The following is a 12067-nucleotide window of genomic DNA, read 5'->3' as shown; positions in this document are numbered from 1 at the left end:
AGAGGACAGCTGTTTTTTTTAAGTACGATCCTTTCCTATATAGAAGTACTGGCCTTTTTCTAGATCACTGAGGAAATTAAAATCAGTCTTTGTACATTGACAATATAAAAAACAACAAAGGAGCAGCAATGCCTCTGCTTTCCTGCTCCTGTCCCAGACAACAATCCAAAGTGTGAGTCACAAGCTGGGACATCTTAATCACTAACTGTTTGTACAGATCAAACTGTCATGCTCACACACACTGAGGAAAAGGAACAAGCAGGTAATTCTTTTATCTTTACAACATTGTTTTACTCTATCTGGCAAGGAAGGTAAAGACACTTTAAAGGTATTTGAACCTGACAAAGCATCAGGAATTTTACAATCCTGCACTGACCACTGGGGAGAGTATATGGGAAGTAATGGATTTTCTTTCCCCCCACCCCCCAGTGTAATATTTGTTATTCAAAGTTAGAAAAATCAGTTGCTATAAGTGTTCAAAATATATAGGCTGGAATTTTGAAAGAAGCCTAAAGGAAACTTAGGTGGAAATTCAATGGAAGTTGGGCACCGAACTCCCTTGAACTCAGCTGATTGTGAAGTTTGATTTTTGATCAAGAGATACCAAATGCAATAAATATTGGACTAATACGTACATTTAAAAGCATGGAATGGGGAGAAAACTGATGGCTGCAATTGAAAAACACCAAAGTAGATAATGAGGCAAGAGAGATGTGTTTTTAAGTTTCTAAATGTCTTAGACAATATAGTTGTAATCACCTTTCTAAACTTCAAGATGGCATACAATTCCTTCCTAAGCTGGCCCACCAACATTAAGTTTTAGTGCAGAATTAACGTTTAAAGATCATTTATAAGCCACTCACAACAGCCGGTTCATTAGGACACTGAATAAAGAAAAGCAGTGGGTGTAAGTGCACAGAATATGTGTTATCTCATTATTGTTAGTTAACACGAAGTCCAGACATGCACCCTTTAGATAAACAGCAGTTGGAGTCTAATATTCCACTGTAGAGCATTAAGGCTTGAGGCCTGAATTCCAACATTGTTCAACTTGTTACCACATGAAGCTCGCAAACTGGTGGATAACAACTTCATGCTAGGGAAGACAGGTAGAAGCCTGCATGGGTGTCTCTTACTCAGACAGTGATCTCAGAATTACTCAAGAACTGCTAATTGTTGAGGATCTAAACAGTGAGCTGGTTCCTTTCTCTTCTGCACACAGACCACCCATGCTTGTACCAAGGGGAGTGAGCAGACACTTGTGGGCCACATTTTCTGTGAGGAAGTACCTGCAGCCCTGAATATTTTATTGTTAACAGCTGCTGGATGGTGAACCAAAATCTTCCCATGGTGGACAACAGATGGCTGTCTATAATATTTCTCTCTGAAATATGATTAGCTGATGAAATGTGTGAACTAGTTTATAAAATGTAATCAATACAAAACAGTCTCAGGGGTACACATACAATATGTACACAACACACTGTATTGAACAATCAGGACTAATAATGGACTGTCCACAAAGACTATTTCACAGAATGAACTCAATACTAACATCACTCAGGCAAAAGCATGAGATATGGGCCTTACGCCATAACCTGAAGGTCAACAGGGGGAGTGAGTTCTGGAGCAGAGGGCCCTACACACTGGGGAAGTTCTACCAGCAGTCTCGAACCATACAATTCTAGGGAGCACTAGCAAAAGCCATCATAAATTTGTACGCAATAATAGAATGCTAAACCCAGCCCTGAATCTGGATAGCTACACTGTTCCTAAGACGCACTAACCCATCGATCTGCACTTAATTTTTTTAATGCTTTGAAATGGCTGCTGTTGATAAGGTTTTACCAACTTTTGTCCTATTATCTAGACGTTTTTCATCACATTCACAAAAGAAATAAGATGTTCTGTAGAGTTATTTTCCTTCTGGGGTAGGGAAGCTAGAAGGAGGACAGACTTTAGTGTAACACTTCTTGTGTCTCAATGACTCCACAGCAAATCAGGTAAGTTTGCAAATAAAAGATGTGAACATTTGGTTTTAAACTGCCAGCCTTGCAGAGTTGGTTTGAGATTTGAAAGTCCAGATGGGCTCTTTCTAGTTTATGCACCACTAGTAATAGTTAGTGACCAGGTCAAATTTGGCCTTCAGTTATACTTACACTACCCATTGTCTTCAAATTATTGCCCAAGTGTAATTTGAAAGAGAATTTGGGCTTGCAGTTAGAATTTAGTAAAACAATTCTGTTGCTAATGTACAGCAGGATTACTCCAGTTCACTGTTAGCTCTATAGGAATAGCTATAGTAAAAACTTTAGCTATTGAAGTGAGCGGATGCTCTGAATACACACAGAACAGATCTGTTGAGTAAGAATGTACCACTTCAACAAGGACCTCAAGACTTTTTAATCAAGTTTACTGTCAGCCTGTGACGAAGTGTGGATTTCCCTTGTTATGTTGTATGAGAGTCTTACTGTTGAGACTATGTGACTTTTACTGTTTTGTATGAATACTGTGTGTGCCTCAGTTTCCCTGTGTGCTGCACCAATACCTCAATGGCGGAAATAGAGGTGTGTGACTTTGGCTGAGACCTCTGGGGGAGGTGAAGCTGCTCCAGTTGCCTGCACATATGCTGTGACTGGTGCCCTTTGTAACCTGAGACCCAGGACTGGGATGCAACCAACTAGGTGACTGCTTGGGAAGCGAGACAAAGAGAAGGAGGAACAGCAACTGAGGTGTCTGAGGTCAGGTTGCTGGAAGCTGGCAGCCTGTTTGAGGAGACTGAAAGAGGGAGAATCCAGGGTGCCTGGCCCAGGACTCGCCATGATGGACTTGGCTTAAAGTCACTGATTTCTGTGCCAACAAGTTCTGTTCTACGCTATGTTCCTGTTGACCAATAAACCTTCCATTTTACGCTGGCCAAGAGTCACATCTGACTGCGGAGTTGGGGTGCAGGGCCCTCTGGCTTCTCCAGGAGCCCTGCCCGGGTGGACTCGCTGCGGGAAGCACACAGTGTGGAAAGGGATGCTGAATGCTCTGAGGTCAGACCCAGAAAGGTCAAAGCTGTGTAAGCGTCTTGCCCTGAAGACAGTATGCTCAGAGAGAGGAGGCATGCTCCCCCAGAGTCCTGGCTGGCTTCATACGGAGTAGTCCCAGAGCATCACCCTGGTGACTCTGTGACAACTGGTGGCAGTGGGGGGATAAACTGCACCCAATGGACAGAGCATCCTGCAGTAAGTGACTGGGGAGCAGTAGAACGAAGGGGGATTAGCGAGAGACAGGTGCGCTGAAGGCTCTGAGCAGTGTGGTTCCAGGAGGTGGAGGAGCCTACGGATTACCCCTGAGAGAGAGTGGACCCCCGAGAAGTCTGTCACACAGAATGGATTTGTGATGCATGGCTAGAAAGGGTTAAACATCCTGCAAAATAATGAACCCACAGAAGACATGTGGGGATGTAATGTTTGTGTTTTGGCATATTTATATATGTGTGGTGGACAATGTAATCAACAGTCCCTGTCTATGCTGTATTCTGATAATTCAGAGGTCTAAAGAACATCCTATCATGTAAATGAACTGTAAACACAGGATGTCTCAGTATTCATCTGTCTTTGAAATGTACTGTGAATGGTGGAGGAACAAGAAAATGGCCTTATGTTAATTCATCTAGCTAAGTAACGGTGATGGATCTTCTTCAAAGTCATCCTAATGATCTTTAGTTCCATGAGGAATTTCAACTTGTTAAAAGACATGAAATTGTATAAAAGGTCCTTGGGTCCTGATTATGTCATTTCAGATCCGCTTAGGCTTTGTCAAGGGAAGTTTGAGTCACAAAATATGAGTCACAGTTATGCTGGTACGCCCTGAATATGAAATTTGGACATTGGACTATAACCTATGAACTATTTCTAAAAGAACTCTTTGCAATTACGAAGCTCACCATCTCTGCTATGAATCTGCACCTCAAAGAACTGAACTCATGTCTGTATGTATATTGATCTTTTAACCATACTCTCTCCCTTTTGTTTTTTAATAAATTTTAGTTTAGTTAATAAGAATTGGCTGTAGCGTGTATTTGGGTAAGATCTGAAACATTCATTAGCCTTCGAGGTAATGTGTCCAATCCTTTGGGATTGGTAGAAGCTTTTCTTTTATATGATAAATAAGATTTACAGGTTTCAGAGTAGCAGCCGTGTTAGTCTGTATCCGCAAAAAGAAGAACAGGAGTACTTGTGGCACCTTAGAGACTAACAAATTTATTAGAGCATAAGCTTTCGTGGACTACAGCCCACTTCTTCGGATGCATATAGAATGGAACATATATTGAGGAGATATATATACACACATACAGAGAGCATAAACAGGTGGGAGTTGTCTTACCAACTCTGAGAGGCCAATTAATTAAGAGAAAAAAAACTTTTGAAGTGATAATCAAGCTAGCCCAGACAGTACAGACAGTTTGATAAGAAGTGTGAGAATACTTACAAGGGGAGATAGATTCAATGTTTGTAATGGCTCAGCCATTCCCAGTCCTTATTCAAACCTGAGTTGATTGTGTCTAGTTTGCATATCAATTCTAGCTCAGCAGTCTCTCGTTGGAGTCTGTTTTTGAAGTTTTTCTGTTGTAATATAGCCACCCGCAGGTCTGTCACTGAATGACCAGACAGGTTAAAGTGTTCTCCCACTGGTTTTTGAGTATTTTGATTCCTGATGTCAGATTTGTGTCCATTAATTCTTTTGCGTAGAGAAATTTTCATCATATTTAAGATGGGTATCTGGATGGAGGCCTGAGGCTGGACACTTTAATGGAACTGTGTTGTTTGGACTTCTGAGTAACCAGTAAGGTAATAAAGAAGCTGTTTTATGCTGGCTTGGTGAATCTAAGTATTGGAATATCCCCCAGCTTTTTGGGGTTTGGCTGCCCCATTCTTTGCAGTTCACCCTAATTGAATGACCACAGCTGGCTCCCCACTAGGACCCTGGTCACAGCAGCGTAGTTGGCAGGATACACATTACCACAGGTTAATTGGGTTTTTGGATCAGAACCACATGCTTGTTGAAAAAAATAATTTTGATATTGGAGAGTTTAAGGATTAAAAATCAGTTACAATGAGTGTGCAACAATCATATGAAGAACTTGATAGAAAAAGTCTTCAAGATTTGTGCTTACAAAGAGGGTTGTCTTTTAAGAAAAAAAAAAAACAGATCAAGAACTGAAAAATCTGGTCATGGCAAATGATCAGGAAGCAGACCCGTGAGAATGCTTGCAATAAGAAACAAACAACAACTTAAATGTGAATAGAAGCTTATGGATCTTTGTTTACCGGAGAAGCAAAAGATAGCTGATATGGAAAAGGAGGCTAAAGAAAAGATTGATAAAATGGAAAAAGAGGCCCATTTAAGGCATATAGAATGGCCGGCTGCTGAGGAGAAGGCTCACCAGATGCAACAGGAATCTGCTAGATTTCAGCTCCAAGTGTTGGAAGAGCAGAAAAAGCTGCCACAACCTGGAAATCCATCCCCTCTGGACAACAAAAATTGGGAAAGAATTTGCCCCATTTACAAAGATACCGAGGACATAGAGGAATTTCTGTCTATCTTTGAACATCTATGTGAAATTCACCATATCCCAGAGGATCAGCATATGCCTATCCTGCTGACCAGATTAACTGGGAAAGACAGAGAAGTGTTCAATGAAATGTGTATGGATGAAGCTTTGAATTATGTAAAATATAAATATACTGTGTTAAAATATTTTAAGGTTACCTCTGAAACTTACAGGTTGAAATTTAGAAATTTTAAAATGTCTAATGGTATTTCTTATGTAGAATGTGCTCATAAACTGTTGGGTTTTGTCACTAAGTGGATTACTGGTGAGAAAGCTTGGGGTAATTTTGAACAGTTAATGCAATTAATTACACTTGAACAAATGTTAAATTTGGTGCCAGGTGAGGTTCGGGCTGCTATATGCAATGGAAAGCCCAACTGTGTTTTGCAGGCTGCTGAAATTGCACTGAAATTGTCATGAAAGAAGTAAGCTCCTGGGAAAGAATAATCACTTTTCACCCCAGTTTAAAAGAAAGGAAGGGTCTAGGAGTAAACCTAACCCCAAGGTGGATAAAAAAGCTCATGGGAGCCCAGAGTTCAAAACCTCTTACTCTAAAGGGAGGCCAGTTACCTGTTACCAATGTGGAATGCCTGGGCACATAAAGCCAAATTGTCCAGAATTCCAAATCACTCCACGACCTGATACCCCTGTGAGTGCCAATGCCATAACTATGAGTGCAGATGCTAATCCTGTAAATTTTAACGTTATCTCCCTAGCCCCAAAGGAGGATGTAGGGGAAGGACAGGATCTCGTGAATTATGTCAGAACTGAGTCTTGGAGGGGTATGATGAATTTATTAGAAATGCAAAGGTGAATGGTGTGGATTGTCGTGGTTGGCACGACACAGCATCAGACATTACTTTGGTTAAGAAGTGTTATGTCCGAGAGGAGGACAAACTGGCAGGCAAGAACATAACTTTTCTGGCTTTAGCTGGGTTTCCTGTAACTATTCCTTTAGCTAAGATCCACCTGGAGTGGTGGGATTTTAGTGGTCAACTGACAGTAGACACTCGAGATAAACTTCCAGCAGACGTTCTGATAGGGAATGACATTATGACTAAGTTTAATACGGTTAATGTCATAACAAGGTCTCAAGGAAAGTATGGTGCTGATGCCTCTAGCTTGCCTGATGTCAGTGAAAAGAGCTGCGAAGGGGAGGAGATGGCCTCCAGCCCTTCAGCTATAGAGTCTGCCAGCCCAAGGCAGGGGGATCAGGTGAAAATATTCCTGATGTATCAGAGATGGTTCTGAATTTAACTGAAACTCAGAAGGAATTTATTGCGCCCCAACAGAGCGATGTTTCATTGGAACAGGCCAGAGCCAGTGCTCAGAGTAATGCCCCAATTGAGGAAGGAAGGGGTACAGTCTTGGTAAGTGATGGATTGGCAAGGTTAGTGGAACATGAATATCCCTATACCTTACCAGTTACCAGTGTGGATAATTGTGACAGTGAAGGAAATGGAGTACTTGTGGCACCTTAGAGACTAACAAATTTATTAGAGCATAAGCTTTCATGGACTACAGTCCACTTCTTCGGATGCATATAGAGTGAAACATATATTGAGGAGATATATATACACACATACAGAGAGCATGAACGTGGGAGTTGTCTTGTTCCTGTGTCTGTTAGGGGTAATGACTTGCTACCCTAGTTTCCAAGCAGTTGTCTGTGAATAGCCATGTGTGCTGGGACAAAGGAAAGGATATCCCAAGTTGTTTGTCTGTTAAAGGGGAATGTGTCTCCAGCTCTTTTCTGTTTGTAGAGCAGACAGAAAAAGCCTGTCAGCCTATGATAGTTGAAAATTTATCAGTTAACCCAGAGTTGATTCTGGATACAACTAAAGCCGAGGAAGGAAGTGTTCCTAAATTTGTGTCTGCTAGGGATGATGACATTGCAACTAGGTTGCATCTAGTTAATGTCATAAATAGCTCCCAGAGATCAAGCAATTCTGGTGCTTCTATTTTGCCTGTTGCTAGTATGTTGCTGGGTAAAGGTATGACAACCTTGTCTAATCAGGGTGATATCATCAGGGCCGGCTCCAGGCTCCAGGCACCCAAGCACATGCTTGGGGCGGCACCTGGTAAGGGGCGGCGGGGGGAGCGTGGCGCGGCATTCCGCGGGGGGGGGTGCTCCGGCGGCGTGGCGCTTGGCGGGGGGGGCGGCGCGGGCGCGGTGCTGGGGGGGGGGGTTCCGGCGGCGCTCGGCGGGGGGTGGGGGGGCTCCAGCGGCGCTCGGTGGGGGGGGCGACGCTGGGGGGGGGCTCGGCGAGGAGTTTGGGGGGCGGCGCTTTTTTTTGCTGCTTGGGGCAGCAAAAAAGTTAGAGCCGGCCCTGGATATCATAGCATGTTACCCACTGACAGTGTGGAAACTTGTAATAAGGAAGAGAATACTTCTAATCTTGTGACTATGAAGTCTAGCAGTTTACCTGAAAGGGTTTTGTGAAAATCCTCCTGATGGGACAGAGGTGATTCTGGATTTAAGTGAAACCCAGAAAGAGTCTGTTGTTGCTCAGGAAAATGTTCCTTTATTGCAAGCTCTAGGTGAAAAGGGTAAGGGCAGAATTTCTGTGAAAAATGGGTTGTTGCTTAGAAAGATTCCTGAAGAGAAAAAATCGTCAGGGTAATTTTTGCAAGCAGTTTGCTGCAACTGATGGGTGTGGACGTGATTTGACCCAGTTAACTCAGGGTGAATCACTGTATAGAGAAAGCAACAGTTTGTGTGGGAGACTTGTTCCAGTTCCTAACTGCCAGAGTCTTTCTGAGCTGTATAGATCTACTGACTTTGCTTTAGAAAGACCCAGTGTGGATAGCTTTGAAAAAGTTTCAAATGAAATACAAATTGTTAGAGAATTTAAACAGCCCTACAAGCTTAACCAGCTTGTTGGGGAGACAATGTTGTTGGAACATGAATGTCTCCACATTGATTCTTTAAGTAAGCTGTCTATGACTCAGGTATTGAGGAAAGATCGGGTTACTGGTTACAAGGATGCAGGGGAGAACAGGCAAACTCTCATCTCTAGATAGTTTGGATATGACTTGTTGTCTCTTAGTGGACTTGACATCTGATTCCATGTGGAAGCAGAGGCTGGTAATGAAAGGACAAAGGAACCTGGAGTCTAACATGCTAGGTTAAATGGATGGTATCTCTTTAAGACAGACACCAGCCTTGGAATTGGTAAAGCTTGAGGATTTGAAAACTAGTAAACAAGCTAGTGTCTGTATTGATGCAAATTACCTGACTAGGGGGGAGAAGGACTTGCCCATAGCCATTAGCAAAGAGGACGTACCCAGCCAGCCAATGGATTCTGTTACACGAAAGAGTTCAGATTTTGACCGTACTGGACAGGGAGGAAGGGAAGGATTAAAACTTGAAAATAAAAGCCACAGGTTAACCCTAAAATACCAAAACTCCAAGAAAGTGGTTAAACTGAAAGCCTATGTTAAGGAAGACCCTGAGGTCAAGAAAAAGCTACAAAGATTCAAAAGAGCTATTGAACAAGATGCCCTAAAGAACGATTTGTCTAAATCAAAGGCTTGGCATGACAAAAATGATTGTAAATGTACACTTACGATAAAACTGATGCTACTGCTAATGATTGTAACTAACTTGTTGCTGATACCATGAACTGTAAAAATGTACAATATGCTTTTTTTTGTGTGTGGAAAAACCCTTGGCCATATTGGGGGCGATACGTAAGAACTCATTACTGTATGTTGTAAAAGCCTTCATGGTTATACTGTTTCATTACACTATGCTAAAAGGCCTGATGATACTGATATTTCACAGTTAGTGCCTGTATCTAATCTTGAAACTGTACACTGCAGAAAAACCACTACAAGCTTGAACTGCTGTGCACAAAGGGAAACTGAGGTACAACATCTCATAGCCTTCATGGCTGAATGCCAGAGTAAGTGCTCTCTAATGAACATTAATGGCCATGTTAAGTTAACATATAGACCAAACCCTGGAATCACTAAAGTATTTCACAAAGAATGGGCTAAATTTTTGGCTGAGGCCAAAGCATGCATCAATAATTTGGCCTTACAAAGAATTCAATGTAAAGCTCATATCAATGTTGGAAGGTACTTAAGGTGTATTCAGGAGCTCTAATTTCACCCTTCCACACCAGTCTCACGTTGGGAGTGTGACACATGGCTAGAAAGGGTTAAACATCCTGCAAAATAAATAACCCACAGAAGACATGTGGGGAGATAATGTTTGTGTTTTTGTGTATTTATAGATGTATGAGTAGGGTGGACAATGTAATCAACAGTCCCTGTCTATGCTGTATTCTGATAATTCAGAGGTCAAAAGAACATCCTATCATGTAATGAATTGTAAACACGGGATATCTCAGTATTTATCTCGCTTTGAAATGTACTGTGAATGGTGGGAGGAACAAGAAAATGGCCTTATGTTAATTCATATAGCTAAGTACCGGTGATGGATCTTCTTCAAAGTCATCCTCATTACCTTTAGTTCCCTGAAGAATTCCAACTTGTCAAAAGACATGAAATTGTATAAAAGATCCTTGGGTCCTGATTATGTCATTTCAGATCTGCTTAGGCTTCGGAAGGGGGGAAGTTTGAGTCACAAGATATGAGTCGCAGTTATGCTGGTATGCTCTGAATATGAGATTTGGACATTGGACTATAACCTATGAACTATTTCTAAAAGAACTCTTTGCAGTTACGAAGCTCACCATCTCTGCTATGAATCTGCACCTCAAAGAACTGAACACATCTGTATGTATATTGATCTTTTAACCATACTCTCTCCCTTTTGTTTTTTAATAAATTTTAGTTTAGTTAATAAGAATTGGCTGTAGCGTGTATTTTGGTAAAATCTGAAACATTCCATAACCTGGGAGGTAATGTGTCCGATCCTTTGGGATTGGTAGAAGCTTTTCTTTTATATGATGAAATAAGATTTACAAACATTTTCATCATATTTAAGGTGGGTACCTGGATGGTGGCCTGAGGCTGGATCACTTTAATGGAATTGTGTTGTTTGGACTTCTGAGTAACCAGTAAGGTAATAAAGAAGCTGTTTTATGCTGGCTTGGTGAATCTAAGTATTGGAATATCCTCCAGCTTTTTGATGTTTGGCTGCCCCATTCTTTGCAGTTCACCCTAATTGAGTGACCACAGCTGGCTCCCCACTAGGACCCTGGTCACAGGGTTCCTCCCAGGGACCGGAGGGAGCTAAGAGAGCACAGGCCTGTGAGTCCGTGACCACTTGGGCACAGGACATTGTAGAGCTATGCAGAGACAGAGGGCTGCGCATTGGAAAGCTCACTAAGGCACAGCTGATTGCTTAGTTGGCAGAGGAGGATTGCTCTGAGGAGCCGGTTCCTGAGCCAGCTGGGAGCACGAGAGAGGCTGGGAGCAGCAAGGCAGCCCCAGGGCCTGCACTGGTTCCTGACCCAGCTCGGGCTGCGAGAGAAGCTGGGAGCAGCCAAGTGTCCCGGAGACCCATGTCCTCAACCAACAGGGGGTCTCCACTGTGTTCTGTGTCAGTGGATCTGAGACGGATGGAATCGGAGCTGAGACTGAAGGAGTCAGAGGACCATGAGAGACAGGGAAGGCAAGAAGCAGAACAGCAGGAGAGACAGCAGCAGCATGAACTGGCAATGGCTGAGCTGAGAGGCAGAAGGACCCGTCCAGGGGATCCAGGCCCTGCTCCTGTAACAGTTGAGGATTTGAATTTGAATCCAGGGAACCAATTGGCAGAGACTGAAGCAGTCAGGGAAAATGCAAATGACCTGGCTGGCAGGGGGGAGGAGCTGCCTGTATGTAACCAGAGCCCTGGAGCTGAGTGGAACAGAGAGATATTTCCTGCCCCCCTGCACATGGGGGAGGTGGCTCATGCTGGCTCTGATGCTGTGAGCAAAGCAGCGGGCTTGCTGCCTGCCCTCACTGGGACAGCAGGGGCAAAGCTGAGCCCAAGGGGATTCATAGATTCTAGGACTGGAAGGGACTTCGAGAGGTCATCGAGTCCAGTCCCCTGCCCGCATGGCAGGACCAAATACTGTCTAGACCATCCCTGATAGACATTTATCTAATCTACTCTTAAATATCTCCAGAGATGGAGATTCCACAACCTCCCTAGGCAATTTATTCCAGTGTTTAACCACCCTGACACTTAGGAACTTTTTCCTAATGTCCAACCTAGACCTCCCTTGCTGCAGTTTAAACCCATTGCTTCTTGTTCTATCCTTAGAGGCTAAGGTGAACAAGTTTCCTCCCTCCTCCTTATGACACCCTTTTAAATACCTGAAAACTGCTATCATGTCCCCTCTCAGTCTTCTCTTTTCCAAACTAAACAAACCCAATTCTTTCAGCCTTCCTTCATAGGTCATGTTCTCAAGACCTTTAATCATTCTTGTTGCTCTTCTCTGGACCCTTTCCAATTTCTCCACATCTTTTTTAAAATGCGGTGCCCAGAACTGGACACAATACTCC

This window comes from Chrysemys picta, chromosome 4 (assembly GCF_011386835.1).
Source record: "Chrysemys picta bellii isolate R12L10 chromosome 4, ASM1138683v2, whole genome shotgun sequence".
NCBI classification, from domain to species: Eukaryota; Metazoa; Chordata; order Testudines; family Emydidae; genus Chrysemys; species Chrysemys picta.
Note: the sequence above shows the minus strand (reverse complement) of the source record.